The 19,872-nt window shown below is 34.9% G+C and overlaps 1 protein-coding gene and 1 pseudogene across 2 annotated transcripts in view; one reads left to right on the top strand and one right to left on the bottom strand.

Moving 5' to 3' along the window:
- The window catches only part of GRID2 (glutamate ionotropic receptor delta type subunit 2), a 1,800,826-nt gene that overhangs the window by 1,380,791 nt on the left and 400,163 nt on the right, over nt 1-19,872 (bottom strand). The gene's annotated exons all lie outside the window — the stretch shown is intronic.
- LOC141515940 (ragulator complex protein LAMTOR1 pseudogene) lies at nt 11,803-12,245 on the top strand (annotated as a pseudogene).

The raw sequence follows: 19,872 nt of genomic DNA, 5'->3' as shown, positions 1-19,872 counted from the left end.
TTTACTCTTATAAAGACTATTTTAGTAATGTATAAATTAAAAAAATGTAAATTAAAAAATAAAGAAAAAAAGATAAAAAATATTATAAGAAAAAACTTTCATCCCTATTAATGACATTTTACCATAACATCATTAAGGTATAATAAACCAATCCCATCAAAACACTCATGTAATCTTTGTAATATTACAGAAAAAGTTTATGATGGGGGTGGCTAGGTGGCACAGTGGATAGAGCACTGGCACTGGAGTCAGGAGTACCTGAGTTCAAATCTAGCCTCAGACACTTAATAATTACCTAGCTGTTTGTTCTTGGGTAAGCCACTTAACCCCATTGCCTTGCCAAAAAACCCTAAAAAAAGTAGATGATGACCCAATTCCCCCTACAAACTCCTTTATACCCCCCCCACAAATATTATAGATTATTCTATATCTTGAACAGTTTTCCAGCCTGGCCTAAACTCTGCATCTAGAACTCGAACCAAAAACTTTGCTTTATGTAATTCAGTTTTAAGGATGAAAGAAAATAATAGTATTTTTTTTTGAAAATCCCAGGAAATAATGTTAAAAATCACAGAAGTAATTGTGTTTTGAAGTTATTAATTTATCTTAGGATAAGATTAATGCTGGTGATCATATTAGATTGAGAACATCAAAGAGATGACCAGGGTGAAAAATCAGATGAGAGGGGAGAGGTCAAATACTAACTGTCATTTCCATGTTATCCTATAAAAATAAGAAGATATAAGAATATTATATTTTCCCCACCCAAAAGGCAAAAAATGTATTCATGAATGAATGTCCCATATGTTGATGTATGCCATAAAATTGTGTAAGCTAAAAATGATCATGTTCCCTAGGGAACTTAGAATATAAAACGCACTATATGTCTCAACTTCACACCCTGAAGCTCATTTGTCACTTCTCATTCCATTTGGCCACTAGAGTGGAATATGCCGTGGCAGAAAAAAGGCAAGATGTCTGGTCTTAAGTTATTTTGAAAAAATGTTTGTGCTAAAATGAACTATTGTAAGAAATAGGCGTTTTTGCTTCAACTTAATTCCTCTAAAATCTACAACTATTCTCTGTCATTCTATTAGAACAGAGAAAGAAAGATTAATCATTTATTACTGTCTATAATAGCTGCTTTCACTTTACTTAAAGGCAACACCTGGTTTCTAGTCAAATGTCAAAAACATGTCCTCTAATTGTTAGAAACTCTCAACCTTCTCTAAAACAAAAATTCTGTCCAAGAAACAGAACTTTCAACTATCTCCACTGCCTAGGATATCAACAAGCTAAAAAAGGTGAAAATTCAGTGAACTAACAACAGAGAAAAATATGCAAGCTCTAAACTGTTCATTCAGCACTCCTCCTCCAAGACAAGGTCTAATATACTCTCAGTTGCATGGCTATCTTAGCTAGTTTACATCCATTGCCCCAAAGCTCCTCTCTATGTTTCAGAAATATCAACATTATCATAGTAATTTTCTCAGCAGCAGCAGTTTGAACACAGAACGGAAGATCAGAAGGAAAGGAGGCAGAAATTTGTGGAAAAGGGGTGTGTCACTCTGGTTAACATGAAAGAAATCACAGCTTCTATCTTAGAACAGTGTATCCTAAGAACAATCCCTTAAACAGGATACCTCGGTAGTTAAACTCTGAATTGCCTCACAGAGGAAGGTACTGGACACCATTAAAGGGAAGGAAGTCAGAAAATGAGCAATAGGGGAGAAAAATAAGAAAAAATACATCTCATAAAGAAGGAAACTCAAAGACTTGAGAAAAAGCATATAAAGCAATATGAAGCTTAATCATTGAACATCAATTCAAAAAAATTAAGCATAATTCTTTCAAAGTATAATAATTCATAAAAAACTGTCAAATCAGATTTATACTAGGGATACTAAACTAGGGAAAGAATTCAACATAATTAATCATATTGAAACCTCCCCCTCCAAAAAAAGCAAAAAAACTATAAGTTTAACTTTATAGATTCAGAAAAAAAGCTTTTGACAAAGTACAGAATACACATGATAAAAACATATGAAAAATAGGTATATAATGATATTTTAATATGATAAAGAGTATTATGTATATTTTCTAATATAAATATTTATACACATTCATATGCATATATACACCTACCAAAATATTAATATATGTATATATACATACATACTAAAAAGAAATATTATATGCAAAAGATATACAATAAAATGTTCTCCAATAATTACATGAGTAAGACAAGGAGGATCATTATCCCAACTATTATTTTATCCAGTTTTGGAAATACTAGCAATCGAAAAAAGAAAAAAGAAAGCAATGGAATTTATAAAGATAAGTAAAAAGGAAATAAAATGATATTTATTTGCTAATGACATGATAGCATAAATTGGATAACCTACCAATTTATCAAAGGTATTGAGGCAAGATTACCTTCCCTAAAATTGTAGGATAGAAAATAAACTCTCATGAATCAATATTTCTCTATAGCAATAAGAAAACCAGAATAATATAAACAAAAATTCAAAGAGATGCAAAATGCATAAAGTATCCAGAAGTCAATCAACCAAAGAATTTATATAGATCAGTTTACAAAATTCAAATATAAATGCAAAATTCAATTAAAGGAGTTATATAGATTATAACGTGCTTCAAGAGGAGATTAAAAAATAATTTAAGTTGTTCAAAAAAATAATCAGTAATCATTGCTTGGCTGTGCCAATATAGTAAAAATAAATTTAAAAAAGCAATGCACAAAGTAGAATTAACAGTGAAAGTATCAAAGAGATACATATTCATTAGTGAGAAGATACAGTTATGTATTAAGAGAAAACAATAAGAGAAAAAGATCAAATGTACACACAGTCCTTGTAATATTTTTTCATCTTCTTTATAATCATTGCTAATCTGATTGTTGAGAGAGAACTTCAGAGTTGCTTTAAATGTGTTTATTTATAGGTGTGTTAGCACATTTTTGCATGACTATTGACAGGATGGATTTTTTTCCTTTAGAAAACAGTCTATATCTTTTGACCATTTATTAATTGGGGAGCTTTCCTTATTTTTATAAATATAAATCACTTAATTATAGGAGGTCTTCAGGGCCCTTCTCCCAATTGTGCATTCTTCCCAGAATCAACATTTTAGGAATTTTACCATAATATCCAGACCTCAGTATTTTTCCCTGCCCTTTTTAGCTTTCTGTTTTATATAATTTTTTCCGATTACATTGCATTCCTGAAGACAGCAACTGTCTTTCTCTTTGCTTGCATTTTTGCTCTTAGTACTTGACATCCATATAGGAGACAATAAATAATTATTGACTGACTGATATATTCTGGAAATGTGATCCTTATGAAAAAACTTGGTATTTTGTTTTGTATTTTTAACTACACTGACTTTCAGAAATAGCTTTTTAAAAAGTATCTAACCAAAATTTCCTATTTTGTGTTTTGAGATGAATTATATTGTTGGTTTATCATGAACTCTTCCCCTAATCATAAACCTGAAAGGGAATTTCATCTTTGATTTTCTTGTTTACAATGCTATCTTAATGTCTAATTGATGAAACAATTTGGAGCTCTTTATTGCATATGTTGTGAGATAACATTCTATGCTTAGGCTCTTCCAGACTGCTTGAAGGTTCTTTCAGTAATTTCTGTTAAATATTGAGTTTTTAAACTATATACATGCTACAACTTTATTTACAAAAAAAGTAGGTTACTGTTTGTTTCTGTATATTATGTACCTGAAACTGCTATACATTTTTTGATAATTATTGATTTTTAATATTAGGACAATTTTAATACTTAAGATATTGATTTTCCACTGTCTTCTATCTATCTATCTATCTATCTATCTATCTATCTATCTATCTATCTATCTATCTAGGTTTATGCAAGGCAATGGTATTAAGTGGTTTGCCCAATGACACACAGTTAGGTAATTATTAAGTGTCTGAGGTCAGATTTGAACTCAGGTTCTCCTGATTCCAGGGCTGGTGCTCTATCCACTGTACCATCTGGCCACCCTTTTCCACTGTCTTTTAAAAAGCATTTAACCAATGTGCTATTTTATCATTCCATTTTTTAATCACCTGGATTTATTTATCAGTAAGAATCTGTTTTTTCTTTGAATTTTGTTCATCTCATATTCAATTTTTAGAATTTCTATTTTTAATGTTGAATTGGAGTTTTCTAAATTTGGGGGAATTTTTTAGTTCTATGCTTAATTTGTTGATGTAATCTTTCTCTCTTTTGAGAGAACATGAAAATGTTTAAAGATATAAAATTTCCAACAGAACTCCTTCAATTATATCACAGATATTTTGAGATATTGTTTCACTGTCATTATCTTAATGAAGTTACAATTTTAGCTATCATTTACATAGTGCTTGAAGGTTTGCAAAACACTTCATACATCTCTTATTTGATCTTCACAAGTTCTGTGAGAGAGAGGAGGTATCAGTAGCCTTATTTTTTACAGTTGGCTAAATTGAAGCAAACAGTGATTTGCCTATGGTCACTGAGCTTATAAATGTCTGAGGCTATATTTGAACTCAGTTCATTCTACCCCAGAATTACTGTCCCAAATGCAGCATCTAATTGCCTCTAGCTTTATAGTTAGACTATTGCAATAGAATCCTGGTTGGTATCTCTACCTCACCTCTTCCCACAATAGGCCATCTTCTGCTCAATTGTCAAAGTAATAAAATCCTACCAGACAGGTTTAATCATGATTTACCTATTCAGTGAAATCCAGTGGCTCCTTTTTTATCTCCAGAGTCAAATATAAAATCATCTGCTTGACTTTAAAATTTGATGACCTGCTATGGAGAGAGACTTGAGATAGAGAGGCCAAATAGCATTCTATTGTAATAGTCTATCGAGGAATTCTTGGAATTCTACTATTTCATTAAATTTCTATTTTTCCCTTATGGGATTATGCTTAGCTTTGATACATACATACAGACAGACATATGTATATATGCATACAAATATATGTTATTTTGAGTTTTAAGCCTTAATCTTTTGCTTTGTTCCTAGAAACAAGATAAGAAATTCTGGAAATTCTATGATAAGGCTAGCAAGGTTCTCTAGCAGTTCAGATGGGGGGGAACTTATTTCAGTAAGACATTATCTAAAATTAATGGCATGAAATTTAATTAGAATGGATAGAAATCTCTTAACACACTAAAAGCACTTTAAAGTAAATGAAGACTGAATTCATTTTGGCTATCACCTACACTTTAGTGTTGTTGTAAGGATTAAATGAAATTTTATTTGCAAAGTGCTCAGCACAGTATGTAGTACATAATAGATACTATATAAATGTTTATTCATTTCTCTTTCCTATGTACATGCACAGGAGCAGGACAACAATCAAAACAAGACAACATGATTTTTTTTTGATGTTACAGTCTAATCTTTTCTGTTTTCCAAGTTAGACTGGGGAGTATTTAAAATATTTTGCTGCTTTCAGCATGCTGAAATTTTCTGACACCAGAAATTAAAAAGAAAATAATTTCTGGAACTCCTAAGACAAAGTTAGGAAGACTAGAAAGATTGAGAGTAAGTAGCATATGTTCAAAAATTCCCTTTTCTTCTTAGATTGGATACTCATCTGATAACCAGTTCTAGCTATTAGATTAATGTCTTCTGAGTCCATGAGCTTAGAGCAGCAGGAAAAGTCATTAGAACAGTTTGCTACTACCAATTTGGATAAATCTTTGTTTTTAGCTAAAGCATTTTAGGATATTTAATAATCACCAATTTGTAAATTCTATCTTTCTCTTTTTTTTCTTCTATTTCCAAAGTATTTGTGAGTTGCTGTGGAAAAGTGTGTATAAACACAAAATTCATCTTTCAAATGAAAAATTGGAAATAATTGGATAGAGGAAAAAAAGACAGTTTCCATTGCCTAATTTGATAATAATAATCTTGGCAGTTCTACCACACAATTATGAGCATTCAGACTTGTTTGAAAATAGCAAGCATCCTCCCTCCATCCAAAAACTGGGAAAAATCTTTGTCCAGTGTATTTTGTTTCCATTTAAATTCTTTTAAATAAAGAAATATATTGCTTTGAATTTAAATTAAAAAGTGTTTTAGGTGCTTTCTATCTATACATCTATCTATTTGATTTTGAACACTTTTATATCACTTCACTATGGAACTTGTCTATGAATAGGTTATATTCTTCTTTTGGATATTAGAGCTTCATAATTTCTTATGGCTTCCCTATCTAGACATTCATAAATTCTACAAGAGGCAAAGACAGGGATTCATTTAAGCTCTCCCCAAACCATGCCAAGTATCTTTAAATAATGACTAAACAAATTCAAAAATGTCAGAACTCACAGAAAGGTGGGTTGAAACAATTTTCCAAGTCAAGACAACTTAGAAGGTCAGTAGGAAACACATGTTTCTAGGGTGTGAGAGGAGCACAGTTCAGCACTAGCTGCAACAACAGAGACTGAGTCCCAATAAACCAGAAGTGGTCTTCCACGAGCCCGAATCAGTGGCAATAGTAGCACTTTACACATCTCTCTGCCCACAGACACCAAGGACAACTTAAAAGGGTAGCAATAGTCTGCACACCAGGGTGAATGTGGAGAACAGTCCAGAGCAAGCTGCTCCAGCTTAAATTAGGCAATATCAAACTTGGAGTAGACTTTGGTAGCCCCTAAATCAGAAAGAAATTGCAGGGGTCTTTTTGCTAGCTATGAAGTAGGACCCTGTTGCTCATCCCATACTTAGATTTGGATTTCAGTCTTTAATGACAGTTGCAAGTTTGCACCCTTTATGACTGTAGGGGAATGGGGACTCTCTTCACAGTTTCAAGGGAGAAAAGATAGCTTGTAGTCACTCAAGATCAAAGAACAGGTCAGTCGAGTAGTAAAGCACTTCCTAGATCACACCGCTTTGGAAGAACTGAAAAGTTACAGGTACCTAATAGTATCTCTGAAAAAAACTACACAAAACACCCAAAGTTTTGATAGTGTTTACTCTATCCTGGAAGCAGAGTCCCATTTTAACAAAGTGTTTAAAGTCAAATAATAACTTGGGGAAATCAACAAATGAGAGAAATGAATTCTGATTTTAGAAAATTATTGTGATGACAAGGAAGATCAAAAGATAATAAAATCAGAGTTCTTACTTCCAAGTCCTCCAAGAAAAAATATAAATTTGTCTCATGTCACTGAAAAGCTTAAAAAAGATTTTGAAAATCAAGAAAGTATATAGCTGAAAAATTTGGAAAAAAGGAGAGAAAAGTAAATTAATCATGAAAGAAAGAGTCTACAACTTGTTAAAGGAAACACAAAAATACTGAAGAAAATAACAACTTAAAAAACATCCTAAGTCAATTTTAAAAGAAGTACAAAAATCCAATTAGGAGATGGAATACTTAAACAGTAGAACTAATCAAATGGAAAGTGAAACATAAAAATTCAACCTAGAAAAAAAAGCTTCTTAAAAAGTAGAATTGGAAGAGGCAGCTAGGTGGTGCAGTGGATAAAGCACCGGCCCTGGAGTCAGGAGTACCTGGGTTCAAATCCAGTCTCAGACACTTAATAATTACCTAGCTGTGTGGCCTTGGGCAAGCCACTTAACCCCATCTACCTTGGAAAAAAAGTATAAAAAAAAAAAAGTAGAATTGGCCAAATGGCAAAAATGATACAAAAGTTCACTGAAAAAAAAATTCCTTAAAAGTTAGGATTGAGGGGGGGTGGAGATAAAATGATGAGTAAAAGTGGCGACTCACAGAAGCTCTCCCCAAGCCACTCCAAATACCTTTAAATGACTCTAAACAAATTCTGGAGTGGGAGAACACAAAAAGACTGAGTGAAGATTGCTTCAAGACAACATCCCAAGACAACTTGAAAGACAAGCAGAAAGGGTCTGTTGCATGAGGGTGAGGGGTGTAGCCCTACCAGAGCAAACGTACCCCAGCAATCCATCAACAGATAACTGAGTGACTAGATCAGTGTTAACTGGTAGCAGTTTCCAGAAGTCTCAGCTAAGAGATTGTCAAGGACAAGTAATAGTTTGGAGTATTAAACAAACAAGAGAAAAAAAGAATTCTGACCTTAGAAAGTTACTATGACAGGAAATGTCTGCTACCCAGGGGTGAAAGTCTCAGGACTCAGCAGTGAAGACCTGACCTAGTCAACCAGGAGCAGTCCTTGGGAGAGCCAGCTGCTTCCAAAACTCTCTGTCCAAAAACAGTAAGGGGTCAGAAAGAGATTATAGGTATCTCTTTGCTATCACTGAAGCAAGACTGCTACTTTTTCCATTCTGCACATTCCTGGGTGACTGTCTCAGGAAGAGGAGGAAGATTAGTATAACAGACCTTACTGCTGCAGGGGAGCAGAGGACCTTCATCACAGTTTCAGGGAAAAAAGCTGTGATTGTGGTCACCTACAGACCAGAGCAAAGGCAATAGAATAATAACACCCTCTCCTTTGATCATTACCAGCTTGGAAGAATTGAAAAAATGTCAAGTCCCTAGAATTATCTCTGAAAACAGCTGCAAAACCCCCAAAGTGTTCAGGACGGTAAAGCCTCCATCATGGAAACAGAGCCCTGCCTAAACACAGAGCTAAAATCATGTCAAAAGTTGGGGAAATGAGCAAACAATCAAAGAAAAACAATCTGAACGTAGAAAGTTATTATGGTGATAAGGATGGTCAAAACAAACACTCAGAAGAAGAGAACAAAGTCAAAGCTCTGATATTTAAAGCCTCCAAGAAAAATATTAATTGGTTTTAGGCCATGGAACAGCTCAAAATGATTTTGAAAATCAAGGAAGAAAAGCAGAGGAAAAAGTGGGAAGAGAAATGAGAGTGATACAGGAAAATTATGAAAACTGAATCAGCAGCTTAATGAAGGAGACACATAAAATACTAAAGTAAATAACATAACAACAGATCTGTACCAAATGGAAAAAGTGGGGGTGGGTAGTAAATGAAAAAAATTCTTTTGAGGAAGGGAAAGGGTCAAAAGAGAGAAAATAGAATAAATGGAAGTGGGGGGAATAGCATGGAAGAAAATGCAGTTAGCAAAAGTAATAGTATAGGAATTGGAAAAACATACTGAAAGAAGTTTCTCTGATAAAGGCCTCATTTCTCAAACATAGAAAATTGAGTTAAATTATAAAAATAAGAGCCATTCCCTCAAATAATAAATGATCAAAAGACTTGAACAGTTTTTAGATGGTTATTTTAGATGAGGGTATCTATAGCCATATTTTTTTAAATGTACTAACTCACTATTGTTTGGAAAAATGCAAATTAGAACCACTCTGACATACTATTGGATAGACTAATTGAACAGAAAGAGAAAATGACAAATGTTGGAGAGGATGTGGAGAAAATGAGCTATTAATGCACTGTGGAAGAGTTGGGAAATGATTCAACAATTCTGTAGAGCAATGTGGAATTGTACTCAATGGGTTATAAAGCATGTCTACCCTTTCACCTAGCAATGCCACTAATAGCTCTGTATTCTTGAAGAAACAAAAACAAGGATGCTTAAGAATATCCGTAGCAGCTCTTTTTTGGTGGCAAGGAATTGGAAATTGAGGGGAATACCTGTTACTTAGCGATTGATAAACAAATTATGGTATGTGGTTATGATGGAATGCTATACTTTTATAAGAAATGATGAACAGGATAGTGTCAGTAAAACCTAGAAAGACAGGAGCAGGTGCAAATTGAAATGTACTGTACACAAAGTAAAAACAATATTGCAGAATGATGAGCTGTGAATGCTCTCAGCAATGCTACAACCCAAAACAACTCTGAAGGACTAATGTTAAAGAATACCTTCCATTCCAGATACAGAACTAATGACATCTGAATACAAATTGAAATATATTTCATTTTTCTTGAGATTTCTTATTTTTGGGAGGGTCCATGTGTACATTGATGACATGATTATAGTAGAAATGTTTTGTATGAGTACACATTTTTAACTAAGATCAAATAACTTGCTTTCTCAATGAAGAGTGGTGTGGGAAGTAGGGTGATAATTCAGAACTCAAACTTTTATTTTTGCAAGGCAAATGGGGTTACGTGGCTTGCCCAAGGACACACAGCTAGTTAATTATTAAGTGTCTGAGGCCAGATTTTTAACTCAGGTACTAATGACTCCAGGGCCGGTGCTCTATCCACTGCACCATCTAGCTGCCCCCAGAACTCACACTTTTAAAGAAGAATGTTAAAACTTGTTTTTTAAATGTAATAGGAGAAAAAACAAAGTAGAGGAGCAAAAAAACATAGGATTGAAAAACTGGAACCTAGTGACTTTAAAAACATTAAAATAAAACCAAAAGAATGAAAAATAGTAGACAACGTGAAATATCTCATTGGAACAAACTAACAAGGAGTGATAATTTAAAAATTATTGTACAACCTGAATTTCATTATTAAAAAAAAGAGCCAAGATATCACCTTTACAAAAATTAAGGTAAAAATCTGCCCTGATATTCTAGAACCCAGAGAATAAAATAGAAATTGAAAGACTCCATCAATCATCTCCTAAGAGATTCTAAAATGAAAACACTCATGAATATTATAGACAAATTTAAGAGTTCCCAGTTCAAGGAGAAAATATTGCAAATAGCAAGAAGTAAATAATTTAAGTATTATTATCCAACCCAACACCTCATAATGGTTTTAATTTGTAATTCTCCAATAAATAGTGAGCTACGATATTTGTTTCAATATGACTGTAAATAGCTTTGATGACTTTATCTGAAACCTCAAATCTTTTGATAATTTATAAATTGGGGAATGGTTTTTATTTTTATGAATCTGAGTCAACTTTCTATGTACTTGGGAACTGAGGCTTTTATAATAGAAACTTGCTTTAATTTTTTTCACACATATTAATGTTAACCATTTCCCTCTATCCTATTTTCCCCCTTGTTTATTCTATTCTCTCTCTCCTTTGGCTCTATCCCTCCTAAATTGTTTTGCTTTTGACTACCTTCCCCCCAATCTGTCCTCCCTTCTTTTACCATTTTCTTTTCTCATTTCCTATCCCTCCTACTTTCTGGTAGGATAAGAAACATTTGTATACCAATTGAGAGCATATGTGATTTCCTCTTTGAGTCAGTTCTGATGAGTAAAAGGTTCACTCACTCACCGCCTTCAACTCCATTGTAAAAAAAATTTCTTGCCTCTTTTATATGAGATAATTTACTCCATTCTAAATATCCCTTTCTCTTTCTTCCAGTACACTTCTTTCTCTCTCTCTCTCTCTCTCTCTCTCTCTCTCTCTCTCTCTCTCTCTCTCCATAATTTTTTTTCCATATTCAAACCATACCTCTGTTTTCTGTCTCTTTCTCTACCTATCTATCTAGATATGTATGTATATATGTATGTATGTATGTATGTGTTCGGTATGTATAAATACTCCTTTTAAATGTCCTATTGATAATGAAAAAGTGCTTATGAGTAACCAGTATCATCTTCCTGTAGAGGAATGTAAGTTGTTTAACCTTATTAAGTTCTTTAAGATTTCCCTTTCCTGTTTACCTTTTTATGCTTCTTTTGAGTCTTGCCTTTGAAAGTAAGATTTTTTATTTAGCTCTGGTTTTTTCATCAAGAATACTTGAAAGTAAGGGAGTTTCTGGCACTGGAAACAGATCACCTGCAGATTCTCCCTACAGTGGTGGCTAAAGTACAGCCTGGTGGGAGCCTGCAGATAGCAGTCAGGGGGTCATATGATGAGAAAGGGATCCTTTTGGATGCAGATTTTTCTAGATCTGAGCCCCCCACATCAGGACTGGGTCATGGGGTGCTGCTATAACAGTGACAACGAGGAATGGACCAGGATTTAGAGGAGTGGAGGCTACTTTTGGACCCAGGGCATCCCCAGCCAATGTCCTAAATGAAGCAAGTCATACAGATGAGCAGGATCTGCTATCTTCTATCCTTGCCAAGACAGCCAGCAACATCTTTGATGTATAGATAGCAGACTACCAGAACACAACTACATGGACCAAGTGAAACAATATAGTATTTCCCAGGCTGTCCTGGGCAGTAATTTGCCTCATTGGAAGAAGTTGCCACCACTGCCATCACTCACTAGCTGGTCCCATCAAGTACTTGCCAGTGACCTCATCCCCTTTGCAGATTTGCATCAGGGTTCCAGATTAGCTGCTTCTGAGTATAGTGCCCTTTCTCAGATCCAAGTCAACACTCAGAATTGTTTCTGCAGTTTGGGGTCCCATGAGGACAATTTTTGGAGATCACTTCCTTATTCCTGCCCTCTGTTTCCCTTATTTCTTCCTACTTGTAAAGAAACCTAACTCACTAGTAATTATAGAAGAAAAATTACCAGAGGAGCTCACAGGGGTCTTATGTTGATACATGATGAGTTCTCAAGAGTTTTGACGCCATGTGACCCTGGCTCCCTTTGTGGGAGAGGTTCTTTGAGATCTCCAACTTTTTTACTGGGGTGGGGAATGGAAGGAAGAGTTAGAGGAGTGGAGAGATTAGGATGTGAATTATAATTTCATGATTAGGATTGGTGGGTAGGAACAGATTTGCCTTCCTTGAGATTGCCCTTCTATGTTGGGGCATGAACTGATATTAAGAAAGTAAGAAATTAAGTGGTTGTTTCTATTTCTCACACCCAGTTTTCACATGTTTCAGTTTTCTATCCTTGGTAAAGGACATCTTTTCATCCTTAAAAAATGCTTGAGAGACCTTTATTGCATTGAATATCCATTTCCCCCCGAACGATTATAGTTTTGCTGGGTAGGCAATTCTTGGTTGTAATTCTAGCTTCTTTGCCTTCCATAATATGATATTCCAAGCCCTCTGATTCTTTAATGTACAAGCTGCTAATTCTTGTGTTATCTTAAATATGGCTCTACAATAATACAGTAAAACAATATGTTGGAGGAAATGTGGGTAAAAGGAGACATTAATGCATTACTGGTGGAATTGTGAACAGATTCACATATTCTGCACAGAAATTTAGAACTATACCCATAAGGCCATAAAACCATGCATGCTCTTTGATCTATCAATACCACTAGTAGAACTGTATCTGAAAAGAGATAAAAAAAGGAAAAGGTTGAAAAAAATTATGGAATGTGATTATGAAGGAATATTATTTTGCTATAAGAAATGAACAGAATGCTCTCAGAAAAACCTGAACAGACTTACCTGAGCTGATGCAAAGTGACAGGTATTCTGTACAAAGTAAAAGCAATATTGTAAAATGATCATCTGTGAATAACTTAGCTATTCTCAGGAATTCAATGACTCAAGACAACTCCGAAGGATTTATGAATTGTTGGTACTTGCAAACAGACTGAAGCATACTTTTTAAAATTTCATTCTTCTTGAGGTTTCATTTTTGGTCGGGGGGGGAAGGTCTATGTTTTTTTTAACAGCTTACTATTTTAGAAATATTTTGCATTACTATATAAGTATACCTATATCTAGCAGGCGAGCAAATAAATATGAGAATATGGAGCTTAAACAACAAATATTGAAAACTGTTTTTACATGTACTGGAGAAAAATTAAAACTAAAAAGATCTACAAAGAACTATTACTGAGATTTTCTGTACTGACATTTTTTTAATAAAAAATTCCAGTTATTATTTTCTTTTTTTTTTTTTGGTTTGGTTTTTTTCTTTTTTGGTTTTTTAGGTTTTTGCAAGGCAAACGGGGTTAAGTGGCTTGCCCAAGGCCACACAGCAAGGCAATCACTAAGTGTCTGAGACCGGACCTGAACCCAGGTACTCCTGACTCCAGGGCCGGTGCTTTATCCACTACGCCACCTAGCTGCCCCCAGTTCTTATTTTCAATGGGGGAAGAGAAGCTACAAAGCTGACAATCAGTAGAAATGCATGGTCAGTTTTAATTTTTATTCAGAATAGATTATAATGGAAACACAGTATTATAACGTGAACTCAGAATAATTTGGGATTTTAAAAGTGCTTTGAAGCTATGTTATGAACCCTGGAGACAATAGAGCACATCTAGTAAAATATATTTCCAGATGTTCAAATATTTTGAATCATGCTGATGATTTCCTAATTAAGCATAAAATGGAGTCACTGTTTTAAGACTTTACATTTTCTTAGAAGATCAAAAAAGATGAAAAAACACCCTTAAGAAAAAAAATCCACATTTTATTCTTTTAATTTTGTGTCTAATGTTGCCGAAAGACATCATGCTATATACAATAACAATCCATTGCTTCCTCACTAATTCATTAACTAATTCAACAATATATACTATGTCTACTATATTTGAAGAAAATCTTATTTTTTTACAAAATATAAATCAATTGGTAAGGGTGTAGACATGATGGCAGAGAGAAGGCAGGGAATCACAGAAGCTCTCCCCTAGAGCACTACAAATGCCTTTAAATACTGACTTTAATCAAATTCTATTGGGGGGGGACCCACAGAAAACTAGGTGAAACAATTTTCCAGTCAAAGATAACTTGGAAGGACTACAAAAAGGTTTGTTACACCAGGATTTTAAGGGGCCACAGTGACTGGGTTCCAACCATCCAAGAACAGCCCACTGGATGCCTGGGGGTATCTGGGTCCACAGCAGCTGGGGCTGTTTCCAGACCTCTCAGTCCAAGGATTGCCAAGGATAAATGGGAAAAGCAGAGGAAAAACTCAGCCACACCAGAGTGAGTGTAGAGTCCAATCCAGCTCAGGCCTCAGAACAGCCCTGACCCCCAGGGACAAGGAGGAAGCCTGCAGAGCCATACGGAAGATGCTTCCAGAGCATTCAGTTGGTGAGGGGGTCAGGGGAGATTGCAGAGGTCTCCCTGCTAGCTATCCCTGAGGCAGGATTCTATGGCTTTACCCATGCTCAGATTCTGGTTGCAGTTTGAATCCCAGTCTTAGGAAACGGAGATTTTCTGCCATAGTGGAGTGGGGACCCTCCTCACAGCTCCACGGCAGAGGTCATCCACTTACCAAAGCATAGACCAGGATAGCAGTCAGAACCTCTAATAAGACCTTGAAGAAAGTGAGGTCCAGGGGAATATCTCTAAAAAGAGCTACAAAACCCTCTAAAGCTTGGGATGGTGCCTCCTCCACCCAGGAGAGCCACAAATCAGTGAAAAATTAAAACCAAGTCATTATCTGGGAAAATGAGCAAACAGCAGAAGAAAATAAATCTGATAGCAAACAATTACTTTGATCTCTTTGAGGATCAAAACACCCACTCAGAAGATGACAAAGTCAAAGCTTCCCTACCCAAAGTCTCCAAGAAATATACAAATTGGTGTCATGCTATGGAAGAGGTCAAAAATAGACTTTGAAAATCAAGTAAGGGTTAAAACAACAATGAGGTATCACCTCACCCGCATCAGATTGGCCACAATGAGAAAAAGGGAAAATGGTCAATGTTGGGAGGATTGGGGCATTGATGCACTGCTGGTAGAGTTGTGAATGGATCCAAACTATATGGAGAACAATATGGAACTATGCCCAAAGAGCAATAAAATGGTTCATACCCTTTGACCCAGCAATTCCAATTCTAGTTCTCTATTGGAAGAAGTTATAAGGGGCGTCTAGGTGGCATAGTGGATAAAGCACCGGCCCTAGGTTCAAATCCAGTCTCAGACACTTAATAATTACCTAGCTGTGTGGCCTTGGGCAAGCCACTTAACCCTGTTTGCCTTGCAAAAACCTAAAAAAAAAGTTATATAAAAAAGGAAAAGTCCTACATGTTCCAAAATATTCATAGTTGCTCTTTTAGTAGTAGCAAAGAATTAGAAATTGAGGGATGCCCTTCAATTGGGGAATGGCTAAAAAAGTTATGGTACATAAATACTATTATTCCATAAGAAACCACAAATGGTCAGATTAGAGAAGCATGGAATGATTTACAGGATATGATGTTGAACAAAGGGAGTAGAATCAAAAGAATGATGTACTCATCAACAACAACATTGTGAGATGAACAAACTTGATGGATGTAGCTCCTCTGAGCAGTTCAGATAGCCAGGGCAACTGCATTAGACCGGCTATGGACAATGTTATTCCCAACCAGAGGAAGGAAAAACAAAACAAAACAAAACATACATACACCTTCCAGAACACTGTAAAAAATTATTTCTTATATATCTCTTTCCCTTAAACCTAATTCCTCATATCAAAAATAACTAATACCAATCTGTAAACTTGTTTATCAAAATATGTATGTACAGTGCTAACCTGTTCACTGCTGAGGGGAGAGGGGTGGGAAGCGAGGGTGGAAGGAAATTTTGTAACTTGAAAATATGCATGTGCAAATGGATGAAAATAAACAAATATTTTAAAAAGTGAATGAAGGACAAACAAAAAAATAAAAGCAAGTAAGGGAGGTAGTGGAAAAATTGGGAAGAGAAATGAGAGTGATGTGGGAAAATCATAAAAACTAGATCAGTAGTTTGGTAAAGGAGGTACAAAAATATAGAAGAAAATAACATCTTAAAAACCAGTTTAGGTCAAATGGAAAAAGCAGACCAAAACAGGAGAAGAATGCTTTAAAATGAATCATTGGCCAGATGATAAGGTAGATACAAATGCTCTCTGATGAAAATAATTCCTTCAAATGAAGAATGGAACTAAGGTAAGTAGATCATTTTGTAAGAAATCAAGAAACAATAAAACAAAACCAAAGGAATGAAAAAAATAGAAGAAAATGAGAAGTATTTCACTGGAAAACAATCAACCTGGAAAACAGATCCAGGTGAGATAATTTAAAAAATGCTGACAGTCATGACCAAGAAAATTACCCTGATATACTAGAAGAAGAGTTTAAAATAGAAATTGAGGCAATCCAACGATCACCTCCTAAAAGAGATTCCCCCAAATAAAAGCTCCCAGGAATATTAAAGCCAAATTTCAGAACTCCCAAGCCAAGGAAAAAATATTACAAGCAGAGAAAGAAATCATCAAATATTGTGGCACTACAGTCAGGATGACATAGAATTTAGGCAGCATCCACATTAAGGGCTTGTAGGGCTTGGGATATCTTACTCCAGAAGGGAAAAGATCAGGGACTGCAACCAAAAATCAACTACCCAGTAAAACTGAGCCTCCTTTTTCAGAGGAAAAGATGGATATTCAATTGAACAGGGGACTTTCAAATTTTCCTGTTGAAACTACCAGATGAAATTTGGGACTCAGGTGAAGAAAATTGAGGGTGGATGGGAAGGGCAAATCATGAGGGATTTTATATTGCTGAACTTGTATTCCTATGTGGGAAGATGATACTGATAACTCATATGAACCTTCTCATTTATTGGGGCAGTTATTTATATATAGACAAATCACAGGAGAGAGTTGAATATGAAGGTAAAATATAATATAAAGATGAAGTTAATGGGCAAGAAAGGAATGTACTGGGAGACAGGGAAAGGAGAGGTAAAATGGGCCAAGTTATTTTATATAAAAGAGGCAAGAAAAAGCTTTTGCAATGGAGTGGAATGGGGGAAGGTGAGGGTGGATGAGTGAGCCTTCATTCTCATCAGAATTGGCTCAGAGAGGAAATAACATATACACTCAAGTGGGTATAGAAATCTATCTTACCCTTGAGAAAAATAGGAGAGAAAAGGAATGGGAGAAAGGGAACAAGGGGAGGGAAGGTATGTAGGTACTAGGAGGGGTGTGCGTGTGTGTGTGTATGTGCACACACACACACACACACACACACATATATATATATATGAGAGGGAAGATCATGAGAGAGGGTAGTCAGATACAATGCACTTTTGAAGAGAGATAGGATGAAAGGAGAGAGAATATAATAAATGAGGGAGTGAAAGGATAGGATAGAGGAAAACACAACTAGCAATAGCAACTGTGGGGGGAAAAATTGAAGCAATTTCTCTGATGGACTTATGATAAAGAATGCTATCCATCCCAAAGACAGAGCTGATGGTATCTGAATACAGACTAAAGCACTCTTCTTTTCTTTCGCTTTATTTTTCTTGAGGTTTCTCTATCTTTGTGTGGGAGAGGGGAGATTTTATTTACTTTTACAACCAGACTGTTGTAATGAGAAAATGAATAATTAATGTAATGAGAAAAAATGAATAATTAAACATTAAAAAAAGAATATGAATCAATTTTCTTCTTCTGAAATAAATGCTGACATATTGGCACTGCATTGGCATTGCATTACTCCTTTTTCTCACAATGAATCTAACCTGCTTTTCAAACCTAAGAGATCTGAGACACTCAGCTTTGGCACTGTGATTAAGATATCCTAATTTCTAATTAAATCAGAGAAAATTCACCCTTATTCATTTTACACACACACACACACACACACACACACACACACACACACACACCTGCCACTAAACCCTGAATGACCTAGGGCTTCATCTTATTAGTCACACACACTGAAACCATGACCTGCCTACTCAAACATCTTGCCACTAGCCACTTCTGCTCCATGCTCCCACAATTAGCTTTTACCTCTACCTTCTTTTCTTAGGACAATAATCAAAATTCCTTCCTCGAGTTCCTTATCCTATTTGTGTCACATTCTCCTAATACAATGTCCATATTTTAAATACAGGGATTGTCTCATTGCTGTATGACATTCTGTCATAGAGCACAATATTTAGTATATAAGAGGTGCTTAATAAATAATTCTTCATTCAGATTTGACTACTGATATGATTTATCTTCTGATGCATATCTGTATATATGTATATTTCCATCTATAAATCAAGATTCAGTGGTTTATATTCACATATTTTTTCTAAAATTTTTGAACAATATGGTCCAGTTGCCTTTTTTATAGATAATTCAACATCTCTAAGATTTCTGGAAATTTTTTTTTACCATCCTTACATTTGCATAATACTTATTTTCACTTAGATGCTTAATGTGCTTCTTTAAATGATAGTTTCTAATTTCACTTCATAAAAGAAGATGACAGAAAAAGATTATGCAGAGATAGAATTAGAAATAAGAAAACTCTCTGGGTAACCAATGATTTCTAAATAAACTTTTCAAAAGTTTGACTGCAAGGATGCTAAAAGGAAGTCTGAAAGCAAAACACATAAACAAGCAACACTATGATTGTTCTAAAATTTGATTTTCGAAAAGGAGTATGACCCTAAGAATATTTCTGTCCTGTGCTAACTGGGGCAATGGAATCGGAGAGAGAAAAGTCTGATGATAAGGTATCCCTGAGTGTGTGTAGAATTCTATTTAGGTCATCACAAAGCACAACAAAAATAGGCTGGAGCAACACATAGGTCAACACCTTTAATGAGGCATTCCCCAAGTAGTGATTAAGGCTATATCAAAGGATGACATCTGTGAGCTGCCAAGGTACTCAGGATATTTAGTGACATGCGATAAGCAAAGAAGCAACTTGTTCAGAAACCCAAAGATTCTGCCTACTTATTTTTTTCTGCCTACTTATTGAAAAATGAAGTGAACATTTTTCAGCTATTGGTTATTTCTAAGTAGGTCAACTGATTTGATTATTCAAATCCCTTAATTTGATTTTCTATCACATTGTTTTGATAAAAGTTATAACAAAGCCTTGTGAAAAATCAGTCCTATATAGTTTCCAAATATGAACACATGTACACACACACATATATATTAGTATGTATGAACATATACAACACACATAGACACAAACATATATAGGGGAGATTTTATTTACTTTTGCAAGACTGTTGTGGTAAAGAGAAAAAAACGAATAATTAAAAGTTAAAAAAGAAATAAGAATCAATTTTCTCCTTCTGAAGCAAATGCTCACTTTCAACTTGTAAGGTTGCCTCTTCCTTATTCTTTCTCTGTTCAAACTCTTGAGAACTCATCTGCTCTTAGTCTTCCATAGAGAGAATATTTCTAAATT

Source organism: Macrotis lagotis, chromosome 3 (genome assembly GCF_037893015.1).
Source record: "Macrotis lagotis isolate mMagLag1 chromosome 3, bilby.v1.9.chrom.fasta, whole genome shotgun sequence".
Classification (NCBI taxonomy): Eukaryota; Metazoa; Chordata; class Mammalia; order Peramelemorphia; family Peramelidae; genus Macrotis; species Macrotis lagotis.
Note: the sequence above shows the minus strand (reverse complement) of the source record. Positions and strands in the feature narration are given on the sequence as shown.